This window comes from Geospiza fortis, unplaced genomic scaffold (assembly GCF_000277835.1).
Source record: "Geospiza fortis unplaced genomic scaffold, GeoFor_1.0 scaffold134, whole genome shotgun sequence".
Taxonomy (NCBI): Eukaryota; Metazoa; Chordata; class Aves; order Passeriformes; family Thraupidae; genus Geospiza; species Geospiza fortis.
This window is the reverse complement of record NW_005054396.1, coordinates 1,524,119-1,540,109: the sequence shown is the minus strand read 5'-3', so window position 1 is coordinate 1,540,109 and position 15,991 is coordinate 1,524,119. Positions and strand designations below refer to the sequence as shown.

At 40.7% G+C, this 15,991-nt stretch overlaps 1 protein-coding gene across 1 annotated transcript in view; it reads right to left on the bottom strand.

Annotated features, from left to right (window-relative positions):
- Positions 1–15,991, bottom strand: part of MEIS1 (Meis homeobox 1) — a 106,247-nt gene that overhangs the window by 64,182 nt on the left and 26,074 nt on the right. The window lies entirely within an intron of this gene.

Sequence of the window (15,991 nt, the reverse complement as noted above, 5' to 3'; positions counted from 1 at the left end):
CTGGAACAACACTCACTGATGCCAAAACAGGTGATTCTCCTGAGACTGGAAAAGGCTTTCATAAATACCTGCAAATCATCTGAGCAGTTGCCAACAATGCCAGCCTCCGAACCATTGCTAATTGTGACGCTGGTTTCTATGCAAAGCAACTCTGAATTTTGTCATTTTAAATGCCTGACCAGCTGCACCTGCGATTTGTGGCTGAGGCAGATGAGGAAACAGATTTTCATCTATAATCATAGGTTGAAATTGAAAGTTCAGCTGAAAAGCATTCTCACCTATACTTAACAGTTTCTACTGCAGATACTTTGAAATAAGCACCATATTTGCAATGAATATTATCTCAGCAGTGACCTGAACAAGGCAATATTGACCTGGGGAGGGAAATTGCCTGTAAGATCATGGGGCAGCTATCCTTTGCTCACCCCTTACCAGCCCAGGAGACTTCATGCATATTCAAAACTGCACAGGAACCTCACCGAAAAGCATGAAAGGAGAGGCTCAAGATGACAGGTGCACGCCCAAAGATTCCATGAGTTGTAAAGAAGGAGGTCAAAATCTCAAAGCAGTCAAAAAACATGCTGAAAAGCCCAACTTTCCAAGGCACTGCAAGTATCTGAGTTGGTTATGACTCCTGCAGAGCAAGCAGAACGACTCACAAGAAAGCCTCTGCCAGGACAATCCTGGAAACAACTCACTCAGCTCCCTTCCCTGGGTTTACCCCGGAGAGCCATCCCCCAAGATCCCAGATAAGACAAGCTGACAAGGTGCTGAATGAAAGCCCACACTGCTGCTGCCAGTAACCCGCCCTCCCTCCACACCCGCAAACCTCCAGCACTACCCTTAGGCTTTGTACTCGCAGCCTCCAAGGAAGCAAGCCCTGAATTTCACCAAATTCCATGTTTCTGGGGCACAGTGGGGACACAGAGTACAATTCAGAGATATTTTTCAGAACAGCATCCAAAGTGGACTTCAAAATGGAAATAAGAGTTCAATATTCTGTATAAAAATTATTAACCCCTTACCTATCTACCTCATGTACTAGTCAGCATTGCTACAAATACAACCACAAAAATGAAGTGGAAAAATGAGCCATTTTGAATGATTATAAGTACACTTAAATGGACCAATGTACATCTTCTTAGTTCGGAGTAGAAGTAGGTTAAATTCTGATTTTATATTTAAAACCAGAGAGAAGTTCTGACAAATGCAATGCCAGTTGCCAAAGGACCCTGAGCCCAAACAGAACAACAAAGCTAAATATAGCCATTCCTACCACCTCAACTCAGCAACAGATTTTGCTTCAAGGCTTCCCTCATGGAGCCTCTCATCTCATGCAAGACCTCAATGATGTTTAGTTGGAGGTTGAGCAAAGCACTGCTACACAGTTTCAGAAGCCCCATTCATCGTGTTTTATATTTGAGTCCTCAGTTCCCAGGGTCATATGAGAACCTTCAAACAAAACCACGTATGCACTAATAAAACAAGAAACCTCTTGAAGTTAGGAAAAGCTAGAATCCTGGCTTCTTGACAGCTAGGCATGGGAATATAGACACTAACACCCCCTAAATAATTTTTTTGAGTGTATATATATATTTTTTTTTCTATGAACGCCAAGATTTTTGAACACTTTAGTTACCCATGCAGATCTGCAAACACGACAAATGTCATGAGATACTCAGACCACTGTGCTCAGGAGCTGCAGAGGACAGACTCACCTACAGATACAATACCTAAGCCCACTCTAATCTTCAGTAGCACAAGACACTTTATTCTGATTCTCCACAAAGAGCAAACATTTTCTTCCTAAAGGAATGCCAAGTTTTAGCACAGTTTCATCCCCCCTCACTCTAAGCATTTAAGTCAGACTGCCAAGCTAAGTGTCTGAATGAGGTGATTAGTCCTCCCTGAGTCCCTTCACAGTCAATGGAGAGAAAGAGACTCTCCGGAGGGAAATTCAGGATTGAGATGACTACAAGAATATGTGCACTTTTAGCTTTAAATACTGCACAGAACAGTGAAAACTTACAAGCAGCAACGGTCTAGCAAGGAAACAATGGCTAATGAAGACTGAATATGCCCATCTCTGTTTCTAAGCAAGATCTGGACTTCAGGGCTCTTTCTAAAATTACTCAGGATGGAAAGGCTGAATTTAGCTCCCATCCATCCCCTTATCACAGGAATACAACCTCACACTTCCTGCCACAGAGAATCTGGGAAAATGCAAAATTCTACCTCTTATCACCAAATCATAATTAATTTCTTCTTCCTATCTTCCCTTACTTGAGAGAGGAAAAAAATAAAGCCCTCCTTAATAGATAACTAAATTTATGTCTTACCAAACTGAATGTAAATGCAAGAAACAGGAAGTTTTTACTTGGAAACTGGAATTTCAAGCACTCAGTGGCAAACAATGAAGGAGAGAGATAAAGATGCAATGGCAATGGTGGGGGACAGACCTGCCAAGCTTCCTGCCCAGGCTGACTCAAGAGCATGTGTCCTACCATGATATGGACGGGCCACACTGCTTGCTTTTATTTTGGTAATTGGTATTTGTTCCTGTGAAAACCCCTATAAAAACAAGTCAGAAGACCAGACAATAGTAGACTAGTCATCTCTTATAGCCAGATCTTTTACTTAACACTTCAGCAAAAGATGTAATCAGCAGATCTTTGTCCATTTATACAATTCTCTCTGCAGTTGAGGAGGATTGTATTACACTCTCCAGCACCCACCAGATCAGAGCATCCAGTCTTCCCCATCACTTCAAGAGATTTAACTGATACTTGAAAGCACATTTGCTATTATCTACTCCAGCCCTTTGGAAATGACATTACACAGATACAGGGGGCAGGCAAATATTGTCGCTCTTTTATTATTCCTGATGTTCCCTCGCTTGTAATATCTGAGAAGTTCCCAGGTCAATGGGATTACTTTATCTTCCTTCCCCTTTCTTTATCTCTTCCCTCACCCCACAGGTAGCCATGTCCAAATGGGACACTCCGGCAGGGGGTTTGCTTGACCCAGGTCACTGGAAGGTCAAGCTTTTCACCACTTGCTAATGCAAAGCTTCCCCCCAGCCCTTGCAACCCCAGGGGCCCGGGCACCCCTCCTCACACACTCCTTTCCTGGCCACGGGTGCAGATGGAGAAGGCAAATGCTCCTCACTGAACATACAGAAGCAAAATCCTCCCCATATGGAAACCAGAATATGTTTTGTGTTTTTAAATAAACAAAGCAAAGGGAGAAGCTCATGAAAAATCAACTCAGCAGTGCCTTTATTCCTGTACCAAACTTGAAGGATGGGAGGCTTAACTAGTTAGGAGCAACTCAGACTATATTTTTGCCTACCAGAACAAAGTTCGATTTTTATTTAGATTGATTTTAAGATTTACATGGGAGAAATGGATACAATTGGATCAAATATATAGTAAAATAAATTGTTGACTCCCATGAAAGCAAATAAACCCAAAACAAATTTCAAAGATCTCATCTACCAGCATTTGAGGTTTGTTTTATTTCATTATTTTGTATACATTTACAGAGCAGAAATTTGCTTAACTCTGTTCCACTTTTCTTTTACTGAAACAATGAGACTCTCTGCAGAATATTTTCAGCTTGAATATTATCACCAGGATAGCATATGGCAAACTAGCAGCAGGCAGTTTATCTTCATCCTCTTTGTAAGCTAAAATTAGCACAATGCTTTTGCAACAGCATATGATGTATTCAGACCAGTACGATATACCTAATACAACTTCAGATCCATCCCTGGCTAACCTCCAATATCCAAGTAAATTGATTGCTAATTTTAACTGAGTATTAATGTGTTTAGTATCAAGTTGGCATTTATCAACTTGAGAGGCACTTTTAAGTCTAATACTGTCATTTCACATACACCAACTGCAACTGTAAATAAAATTTGTATATTGGTAACACATAGCATTTCAATTCATCTGTACAAAGCAATTCTAATTTATATTAATACATTAGGTATGGAAAGCCATGCTGTAAAGTTGCATAATATGCATATTCTGCTTTTCAGTGATGCAATATAATTAATGGTGGTGAAGAGCTGATATACCCATGTCATGACTAACATGTTCCTCCTGCAGACTGTTAGCTGGTTACTTTATTGGGATTAAATTCAACCAAGTCACCAACATCCTTTGGATTAAATTAAAGCAAGTCATCACTTTACATTTCTTGATAAGGAGGCTGTGCCAGCCCTTTCTGCTCTTCAGTCTGGTAAATTATGGCCACCTCAGGGGTTTTTTAGCTGGATAAATATGTAGTGAGACACTAATGTTAGCACTGCTTCCTAATTTGTTTCTTGTAGCTGTAACACCAAGGAACTTAGCACAACACTCTTCATAAAGGAAATTTGAAAGGTTCTAAAAGGTTCTAAAACTGCCATGTGCTTCCCAAGGGTGGTTTTACCACCTTTCTTGCCAGGTTGACAGAATAAAAAAGTGCAGTAGTAGGAAGTAGTCATGTCCAAGCATGTATATGAACAAACACACACAGACAATAAATATTTATAGAGTGACATTCAAAGACTTTGTGGCTCAGCCTGCTCATCAGTAGAACATCCCTCTGCTTTCCTACAGCCCATTACAGAACTACAATACAAAACCATACCAAGTCTGTCCAATAGTTATTCTGAATTAACATCACCACTGTTCTTGCTTTTACACAGCTGGCCTCATGCAGAATTTGCACGGGGTTAGTGCAGACAGATACAAAAAAAAAAAAAGAAAGCAAGCAGGATCCTGCAGAAAAGCCTCTCCGGGGCATTCTCATTGCCACAGGCAGGATGAGGGGACAGGAGAGATAAATAGACGCTTTGCTAAGTGGGGAATGGAGGAGAAGTACAGAATGAACACAACATTTCAACTCCACTTTGTTGTCTCTTTTCCCCCTTGCTGTAATTTGCCTGCAACTTATCCCCTGCTCTTCAGCAAGAAGCTGCTACATTCTGACGTGACAGTGCCCTGAAACTTTAACCCCATTTTAAATGACACTTAACTTTGAGCTGTTCAGTTAGTGCTGACCTCATTCCCTCTTTTCCCTGCTTTAGGAAGACATTGGATGCAGTGCATGTGCTATAATCCAGGGCCCCAAGCAGGAACTCTACTGTGGGGTTCCTCCCTCAGTGCTGTGCCAGGGAGGGAGAAAGGGAGGAGATTCTCTTGGCACAGCAATGAGACCAACAAAAGCTTCTCCATCCTACAAGCCTTGCTTCCATGACCTTCACTTGCTGATCAGAGAAAGCTAAGATATGCCTTCTTTGAGGTCCGTCAGGACACCACACACTCCAGAATATATTTAGCACACATCCATGTGACACTGCTATTCAGAGCAGTGGGGAAGATTTCAGAATAAGTTAGGGTATGTCTGCCACCATTAGGTCTTTTCCAAGGGCATAAGTGGTGTCTTCTAGTAGGCCTTCTCTCCTTCTGCAAAAGATGTACCTACAACTTGGAGGCAATAGACAGTATTGGGGATGCAAGGGCCATCTCTCACCCACGGTGCAGAATGAGCCCCAAGAAAACTAAAGACTAAGGGACAAGTAGTTGAAAAGGCTGTCCCCACTGTACTTTTATTTATTTATATGCTGTTTCTTCTTTCCCACACTTTCACATTACACTTCATCAAAGAGCAACTGCAAAAATCTGTGTGATTCTAAATACTCAAGAGAAAAACAAACAAATAAATACTCATAATATTTAAAATAGATAAATACGTTTTTTATATATAAATACTTATATATTGGCTATTAGATGCCAGAGGTGCTGCCTTATGATGAGGAAGATCCCAAGCTACAGCGGGAGGCAGGCCGGCAGTGCCTATCCTGATGTCACACTGCTCCCACTGCACATCATGGGCCCAGCCATGCTCTCCCATGTCCTTTCCCACCTTCCAGGCCTGAGCAGCAAAAGTTCAAGCACGTCAAACCAAAGGCTATATGGAGGAGGTATCACGGCTAAAGAGCCAAAGCAGAAAGGTGGAAGACTTTACCAACAGCACCCTCATTCAAAGGCCTGCCAGAGCAGTGTCAGGCATTTGCTTAGTCACAGCCCTACAATCCCACCCCAGCTTGGGTAGAAGGGACATCAGGCATCTCCCTTTGGTATTTCTCATGTCACCAACTAGTGGGTCACCAGGCCAGTGAGAAGTGGTCCCTGATGAATTATAGGATGACAGGTGGCTCTGACATCACCACTGCTGCAAGCTGCAGAGACTGCTCTGATTGCCCAGAGAAAGTCCCCATCTCATTCATGAATTTAAAATTGAAATTCAAAAATAAAAAAGAATAATAATAATAATAAAAGCCTGTGAGCATCAATGTGCCTAGAAAAAATTATGTCAGCATCTTACAGTGCTGATCCTATTAATTAATCCCTTGAAGAATGGCCCCTCGCCCACAAACATATAATGTAATGCCAGCTTAATCTTACCTAAAAAAAATTACAATGCAATAAGATTACTCGTCTGACTCTGCTAACTGTTACAGCACTGCTTAATCCTGCATTTCAGAGCTTTAACAAGCTCCTACAATACTGTACAGAGTTTATCAGAGCAGTTCCCGAGACAAGAAGGACTTATGTTTTAAAGAATATAATTCCACTGTCTTTTGTGCTTTTTACATATAATGTTTATACAGTGACTTTCATCCTGAAAGATCTTAAAGCCTATTGCCGGCTCCTGTTTCTATTGAAGTCTTCTTTTCAGGTTTCATATTAGAGTAGGATTAGAAATAAATATATATTAATATATATATATGGGGGGTTACAGCAGGAAAATTTGTAGGGGAGGGAGTTCATCCCACCCTCCCATTTCCCAAACACAGCTGGGAGGCACACCACCAGATCAGCTGCCTCCTACCAAAAATCTGCAAAGGACCCCATGTGGGACCTTGCCTAAAGAGGTGGGTGCAAACTTGACCAATGAAAGTACCATCTCTCCATCCCTGCAACAACTTTGCCTTCCTCCCCAGGCTGTCCTCCCACCAGCATAGCCCCACTCCGACAATATCCACCCACAGCCACGTATTTCCCAGTCTTTGTCACTTATAGACATATTAAGCTTCCCATGGAATAGGAGAAGAAAGCTCTGCTCCCTCCCTGTAATTATCAAATCTGCCCAAAATGAGGAAGAATTGAGAATCCTCATTATAGCACATCATAAAACATGGCAAAGTCTCGTGCTTACTGTCTCTTATTGACACAGTCTGCCAACAAAACTTTACAAAGATCACAGGAATTTATGTTTGCAGAGATATTAAAGTCATAAAAGGGGAAATTTGGATTTTATTTTCCCACAGTCTAAATGAAGGTGAACCAAGCAAATTTGGCAAAGAGTGCTAGTCAGATGCCATTTCCCACAGCAGTGTGGTATTTTCCGCTGGGAATAAAACATTTTCCCTCAACTACTGTTTATAACTCTTATCAGTTCAACAGCAATAGAGCCATCAAGTTCAATATCTTGTGGAAAAAAGTCAAGGTCAACAAGTACTTGCATTTTCGTTTATCTTTAGCTGCAATTGCTACTGACATTCAATTGGGTAATAAACATGAGGACTGTCAAATGCTCTCAGCAAACAGGTGATCCAAAAGCTATCAGAGAGAAAGAGGCTACCGCCAGGTAATCAAACAATTCTGTTGCAACAATTATGATTTGAGTGCATTCATTTACAGAAGCAATCACCTGTCAAATTTGAATGAATAGCATCAAAACATTCCCACCATCGGGGTAATAAGGGCAAGAAAATACAAGCTATGTCTACTTTCTTCCCAACAAAAGCATGCCAGCATTAGCAAGAGCCTTTAAAAAAAAGGGATAAACAAAAATATCCAGCATCTTATTTCCTGAATTGAATTATAAAAAATTATTTGAACACAAAAGCTAGAGGACATCTGTCCAAGTAACTGGGTCTTGTGGTGGTGTGTCACACAAGCAATGAGGGATGTTTAGGAAAACACTAGGGAAAGTGGGGGCACACAGAAGCAGCTGCACCACCGCTCTGGCAATCAGCACTTGGGCAGCTTCCTGAGCCAGTGGTTGCATCTGGACCAGGGTTTTTAATAGCTACAGAAGAACCTATTTTTCCATGAATTGGTCTAATCTCTCTTTTTGTCCCCTGCTGACCTCCTCAGAATGCTGTTCTGTAGCAATAAATTTAACCCAATACATAAAACATTTTTGTTTGTTTTAAACCTACCAACACTCTGGAACAGCTCCTGTGCCATGAATGCCCACCCTTAGTTCTTGTATTATGGGACAAGCACCCACTTTCTCCATACACAACTAATTTTAAAGACTTCTCCTCCAATCTTAGTCATCTTTCCCCTCCCAGCCTTTCATGTGTGAGATAGGAAAATGGTTTGTGCCAAGCAGCCTAATGGCACACCCCGTTGCATCACTAATCCAGAAATACAGCATGTTTATGAGTTTATACTCCTTGTAATAAAATGTCACTCAAAATAAACATCTCAGGATCACTTCTGCTTTTTAATCTCCAAGTTAAAGAGGCTAATGACACACACCTTAAAGTCTCACTCTGCCTACATCAGATAGCTAGACTCAGCTGAAGACACCAAAACCTGAAGAAGCAAATGGGATAGAACCCTTAAGTTGGGAATACTAAGATGGCCTTTAATAGGGGCCATATGGGAAGCTCATTAGCTCCAATGAACTACCACAACTTAAGTGAAAACATCCAGAGTGTATAGGAAAACAAACACCATATCTGAATAAAATAACCAAAAAAATATAAAATCATATCAGCCATCTTGAAGACTCCCAACTCTGGTACTGTTGAAAGGGGCATCTTGGACACTAAAAACTTCAAATCTATTTCTACAACCTCTTACAAAACCAAACCTCCCTCTGCCCCATCCAAGGAGAAAAGCAAGATGCCCTTCAGTCCTAGACCAGATATTTTAGCTAACAGCCCAAGATAACGATTCAGCAATGTGATTATTTTCCACCACTGTTTCCTGTTTGGCATATTCAAGATCCTGCCCTCAGCAAGACACCTGGTTCTGTGTAGACACACTTTGAGGCTGCAAAAGCCATTGGATGCTCTCAGTTCAGGGTCAGGGCCATGTTCTTATATACACATCTATGTATACATGGGTTTGTGCATAGCCAGACAGATGTTTAATGGGTAGACATTTCTGAATTTAGGAAAAATTTGCCAAGAAAATAGAGAAAAAAAACCAAAACCAAAAAAACCTCCAGCACATGGATTCTCCTTCTTGAATACAGATGGGCCGAAAGTCAGGAATATTTGTATTTCCACAGCCACTTTAAACGTAAACAGTTTCCAAAGTATTTTTCCCTCCTTCTGCTCTGCCAATGATGGCAGTAGCCTCAGCCTGAAAGATCTGCCTCCTGACACGGTCATCTCTCTCTGCTCCCCTCCCAGCTGGAAATTTTTCCTGAGCAAAGACTAAAAGTCACATTAAACCGTGCTGAAATGGTTTTGCTGGTTTTGAACTGCTTATTATCTCTGGGGGTTGACCTGAAAAACAAGTTGGTGCTTAGAGAAATTCAGGTTTCCCCTGAAAGGCAAACAGAAAGAAGGAAGGTTTTTTACAAGGAAAAGAGTTCATTTACGATGATGTTACCCACAATTTAGGGAAAACAAGCAATGTTTATAAGTATTTAAGTTAGCTTTGCCATACCGAAAAAAAACGCCTGTTAATGACAGACATTTAAGCTAATGCGAATGACTGAAATAAATCCTGACACTGGGAATAGATTAATGCTCAAATCATGACAGACACCCGCTCCTAAGTAACAACTTGCTCCCGTGCACCATTCTGGAAGTACAGCCCTGCTTAGCTGAGGCACATAGACTTAACACTGCTGAAATCTAAGTTTAACAGCTGAATCAGGCTGATGAGACCAAAGAAAAAAACCAGAAAACCCCAAACCAAACAAAAAAAAAAACCAAAAAACCTAAACTAGAAGGAGGACAAAAAACCAGTTTCACACCCCCCGGCTTTAGAGCAGAATGATAAATTGACATCATGTTATGAGCATAATCCTCAACCACTCAATCACTGTTAAAAAAAAAAACCCAACATGATTCTGGGGAGATAAAAATAATTAATGCTGGTGCTGCTGAAGAATATGCACCTACACAAAGAGTTTCAGATAAATATGGGCCTCGCTTAAATCTTGTATCTCACATCAAAGGAAGAGGGCACAGGCGCTCACACAGATTTAAAGCAAACTGAGTGCTGCCTGCTTGATGGAAAAGCAGGAAAAGAAAAGGGGATGGCAGAGCCTCAGCAAGAAAACTGATACTGCTCCGTTTCCAAACAAGCATATTACGCTTAATTCGGGATTCACAACACATAAAGCACCAGAAAAAACACAGGGAGCAGCCCCTGTTGACTAATGCCCTGTCTTTTCTAATCGAGGGTCACATCCAGTCTAACCGATCGCATGATAATGGCATCAGAAAAGGTCAATCAAAGACAAGCCAAAGCTTCCACTGCCTGGCTGACCTTCGGAGCTTGTGACAAATTGCTATCAGTCAATGTCAACTAATGACAGCGGCTCTTTGGCTAATCAATTGTTCTAAAAATGATCAAGAAAACTACTCGTAGGACAGCTCATTTTCACATCAATGCCTGTGAAGTATGAAAAGCTCATTTTTTTTTTGAGTTTTTAATAAGCTCATAAGTAAAGCAGTTACTTGGTAACAGGGGTCACCTTAGTGAAAAGACAGAACCTTTGTCTGCCTTTTACATATTCTTTTATTACCATATTATAGTAAAAATATGCCATGCCATTACTATGCCAGAGGGCTACATAATAAAGTAGGTAATACTTCATACTTTTTTTTTTTGAGATAAATACTTCTGTGGTTTAGGGGCCCTCTGTTTGGATGTAAATAATTGTCAACATAGTCTCCAGGTATTTAAATGTAAAGCAATCACCACTGACACACAGGTGACATGTCCACTCATTACTCACCCAAATTTCACATGACAGAGCCAGTAGTGAAAACCACGCTGCAAAATCCAGCGGTGCTGCTGGGAAGTGAAGGTCTAACAGCAGCTATTTTGTTCTAAAACCCACCCCATGCGAGCACAACTTATTCCAACTATTTCCGACAGAATCCACATTTGGTAGGAAAACCGCATGCTCCGAAACCCCCTAAGCCCTGCGAAAGCAAACAGACATTTCCGCCCTGGAAGGATTCTGCATGTAAAAGCCAACGTGGAAATGCACACAGGCTTGAGCAGTGGGAGATATATCATGGTTCTTCTCGTACAGCAAAGGGGTGACTGCAGATTTTTCCACCTCTTCATCCTACCAGCCTCTCCCAGCATAATTTTCAGCCACTTCTCAAAGCTTCACAGCCAGGCCACACTCAAATCTGCATTCATGCATTAAATATTACAAAACAAAAAATCCACACTGGCCTAAGGCTTGAGGAGTGCAATCACAATTATGCTTTGCTTTTCCATAAGGGGAAAGTCCAGCAAAGGACATTGCAGGGCATTACATCACAAGAATCCATTTGAGAAGATGCTGCATTGAGAAGGAAAGAGGAGCCATCGTTCAGGACGGCACGGCTTTTCATTTGCGTTTACCTCTTTACTTCAGTGACTCCCACCCATGACACCTGTAGTGCCAGAACAGATTTACCCCGAGGAAAACACCCCTCATCAACCCAATCACTCCCAAAGCAATTCCCCACATCACCACAGACAAGGGAGGGAACTGGTTGTGAAGCGCTAAACAAGAAACATTAAAACTTTTGTTTTCATCAGAGAAACTGCCAAGTGACAGCAGTTTCAGGTTACACTCTAAACCTGCCTTGCTATGGTAGTTTTTCAAATTAAAATATCTTCTGTGGCCTTAGCCACTCTCAAGCCATCCATAGGCAAGAAAGAAAGGAGGCAGGGCGACACTTAAGCTCAGCCATAATTGGAAGTATGTGAAAAATGAAGTGTCAGTTCGGTCAATAAAGGGCAAAGGTGAAGGGGAACTGCAGCCCAAACTCGGTGCGAAATGTGCTCATTAAGACACCCAATCCGAGGGCTCCTGCCCACCTATCCCATTAGTCATCGGCCATCTGACCGCTTCAAATGCCTCCCCGCCCTTATTACTTTTCTTCTCCCATGTTAAAAAAAAAAAAGTAAAACAACAAAAAAAAAAAAAAAAAAAAAAAAAAGAAAAAAAAGGCAAGCTGGTATATAAATCCTTGCTCAGTCATCTGGAACATTCTCTCCCCCTCTTCCCGGCTCTGCTGCCTGCCTTTGCAGCCTCCAAACAACCGCCTGGAGATTCCCAGCAATAATAAACCCGATTGCCTTTTTGCCTATAGGTTGCTCAAACTCCTACAAAACCCTGAAAAAAAAATAAATCATTGCAGCCATTGATACATTTTTATAAAGAAATATCGCTGCTTTCTACTCCTGGCTTGAAGGAGCAACAATTATTCGGAGGTTAAATAAATGCTTTGAACACAGGCTGAGGCTTGGGGGAAAAAAAAATGAGGGAAACAATACACACAAATAAGGTGACACTGATGGATTATTTTTCTTTTTCTTTTAAGTTGTGTAGGAGAGCTAAACATGGGAAATAAGGAACTCCACTCTGGATTAAAAGTGACTGTATCAAGGCTTTGTTCAGCATCTTCCTGGTCTCACTATTTGAAAAATGAACAAAACAGATTTCTTAATATACCAGACAGGAATCTTTTGAAGTTACAAGACAAAGTAAGATAAAATAGTGCTGCCATGAGCTCACCATCACCTGCCTGTACATAAGAATTTGCTTCTCTTCTTTTAAATAGAATTTAGTGAATTGATTCTCCACTATGTAAATTCAGATCTCTTAGCTCCATTTGGAGACAGACCTCCAAAGGCCTTTCCGTTAAGTTCAGAGCAATGGGAAAACTTTTTCATAACATTATTCTGCATTCCTGTACTATAACTATGCCCTATGATGACACAATACCAGGCCTTTGGAAGAGGTTGTGTCAACGTACTATGCAATAACATATCCTGCTATTCAGTGGCATGAGACCTCAGAACAGGTCCCCAGCAGTTAAATATGGATTTCTGCAATAGATCGAAGCAGCTGGGAGTTATTACTATTTACTAAGTAAATAAATTTACACATTGAAGACTTTAAAATTTTTACAGGAAAGACCATCTCTCCTGATTTCAAAGGCAATCATTTGATGGGTGTTTTATACTGGGACATATATAGGTTAAAAATACACTTTGCAAGATTTGTAGTGAATAAAGTAATGAAGAAAAATCTCCAAAAAGTCCAAAAATAGACCTCAACATAGTCTGGGTTTAGGACTAAGGAGAAAAGTCTTGCTAAAGGCTTAAGCATTCCAGTCTGTGTGCCTCTCCGAAAATGCAAAGCTTACATTGACACCCTTGTGATACTTTCAGACAGGTTGCAAACCTGGCCCAGAAGGTGCTTTTACCTACCCCAACAAGGGAAGTAGGTTGTGAGAAATACCTGAAACCAGACAGTTTTAGAGAGTTTTCTTGAGGGTTTTATTTCTGGTGATCAGATTTGCTTTTTTTTTTTCCCCTTTTTTTTAAATGGCAAACGTGATCTTGACAGATGGAAGGAACCAAAAGGAACTTTTACAAACTCCTAAAAATAGGGAAGCCCATAATATACTGAATATATGTCATGCAACGCATGCATCTCGAGTTAACTCCTATGGTTGCAAGCACGAGCATGTGGGTCCCCAGCCTTTTGCTGCCACCCCTCCACAGAACCTGGCTGCTATGGCAGTGCCATGCTGGCTCCTTCTGCTGCCAAGAAAAGCGCCCAGCAGTGGTGAACACAGGGGTTTAACCACAATGTTGCACTCCTAACATCAGGTCACAGAAGAAAAAAACACCAAATCACAGCATCTGGAAATTAAATGCAGTTGGGGAGAGGCAGGATATTTACTATCTTTTAGTTCTCTTCCATTTCAGTCCTTCAGGGCTGTATTTTTTCACTTCTTCCCCGTAGGGAAATGCTAAAATCACATTATGGAAGTTTTTTTACAGAAGATGTACATGCAGGCATGGATGTGCTTAAACAAATGAGCTTCCCCCACAATCTCAACCTTCAGAGCATTTCATGTAAACAAGACATAAAGCAAGGCTCAGCAAGACCACTGCTACCATTTCCACATTCCTGTTCCTCAAAAATAATGCCATTTCCAAAGGTGCCAAGTAGCCTGAAGGCAAGCCTTGGTAACAGCGACTCCCAGGACAGGATCTCTTTTCCAAAATTTCTTTCCCAAACTTGACCTAAGAGCTCCAGTTATCAAATTCCCACTTTTTGTTACTCTTCTCGAAAGTTTTAATGCACTGATCCTTCGTACTAAAACAGTTCTTTATCAAGCACTGGCAGCAATCCCAGCCCCAATAAACCACTGGGGTTTGGGTAACAGTTTCAGAACTGAATAAAGCATCACTGACAAGTCCTTCTGTGGATACTTCATAGGACTCAGGCTTGAAACTCACTTAAGAAAACCCTTCCTGACTGAGACTGCAGCATGCCCGTTTCTAGAAACTTATTGCAAGATGGCAATAGACATGAGATATGACCAGCACTCCAGACTACTAAAAATGCCACATTTTGGAGAAAATAAAGTCTGAAAATCTTCAGAAGTACACCAGGAACTATGCTCAATTTCCAACGGTCTAGGAGCATTCTGGCAAGTCTCCCCACAGCTGTTTTGTCCACGCACATATCCACATAAACACACGCACATCCGTCTAATAAAAGAACAGCCCTAAACGAATACAAAAACCCTCTCAAAACACCACATTTTAGTTCAAAGCTTATTTTTGAAGCAGCTTTTTAAGCCTCAAAAAACCCCCATAGATTTAAAGTTTGCTCCAAAAGCAAGGGGCTCTAATGAACAAATTGACACCACTTCAACGATAGCATTGTGACCAACACTAGAATATATATGTATACATACTTGAAAGAAAAAAGGCCCCCTGAATTTATGTTGCATATCATTTTCCAGTAAAAGTCAGAGGTCAGAAGGTTACCAGTGTCTGCCTCAACTCTGCAACAGTTTACTATTCCAGGCCCCATTTTTACTAGGCTACACTTGCGATGAAGTCAGCAACTTTTCTTTAAACAATAATGAGTCTCAAATACTTAAAATTCTATAAAGAGATGTTATTCACCATGTACGTTAAATCCATGCATATAAAAAATTAAAATATACTGGTTTAGTTTAAAAACTAATCTTGTTAAATGCAGACTTTGCAATGCTAATCAGTACTGTTCAACCTCTTTTTGGAAACACAATTCCTTTGTTGTCTAACAGCACTTGAATGAAACATGATCATAAAACCAGATTTAAAAGTATATACCTATTGTGAGTTCAGAGTCAACTTCAATAAAGCACTCTCTTTTATATTCAGATTAAGGATCCTTTTTAAATTTTAATTGCATTAAATTAACACTAAATCCACTGTAGTTGGTCTCTTCAGAAAAAATATGCTTTCAGCTTCTCAGAAAAAAAAATACAGAGATTCAGCTTTTTAGATTTCAGAGTTTCTAAGACAGCAGCGATTATTTGCAGAATGCCCCACTTCCATTGCACCAAGCTCATCTCACACTTGCCCTGCTAAATCAGCTACTCAGGCCTGGCACTCAAACAGAACGTTCTTGCATTCAAGTAAATTGGAATTGAGTATCAAAAAGTAAATAAAAGCACAGCTCAGGATTTTGTAAAGCGGTCCAGCTAACATCTCATTTTTATATGCAATCAAGTTTTGATGGCATCTCTGAAATATTGGCATGCATTTCTGCAATCTTAATTACACTTGGTTTTAAAGATTTCATCTTTTAACCCATTTGAATGAAGAAAAAACCCCAAAGTTCTCATTTCTTATTTTTATTAAGCACACTGCAAATTTGGTACATATGTTGCTCTAACATGTGCCTGCTGGCAGGGTTAAAGAAATAAAGATGC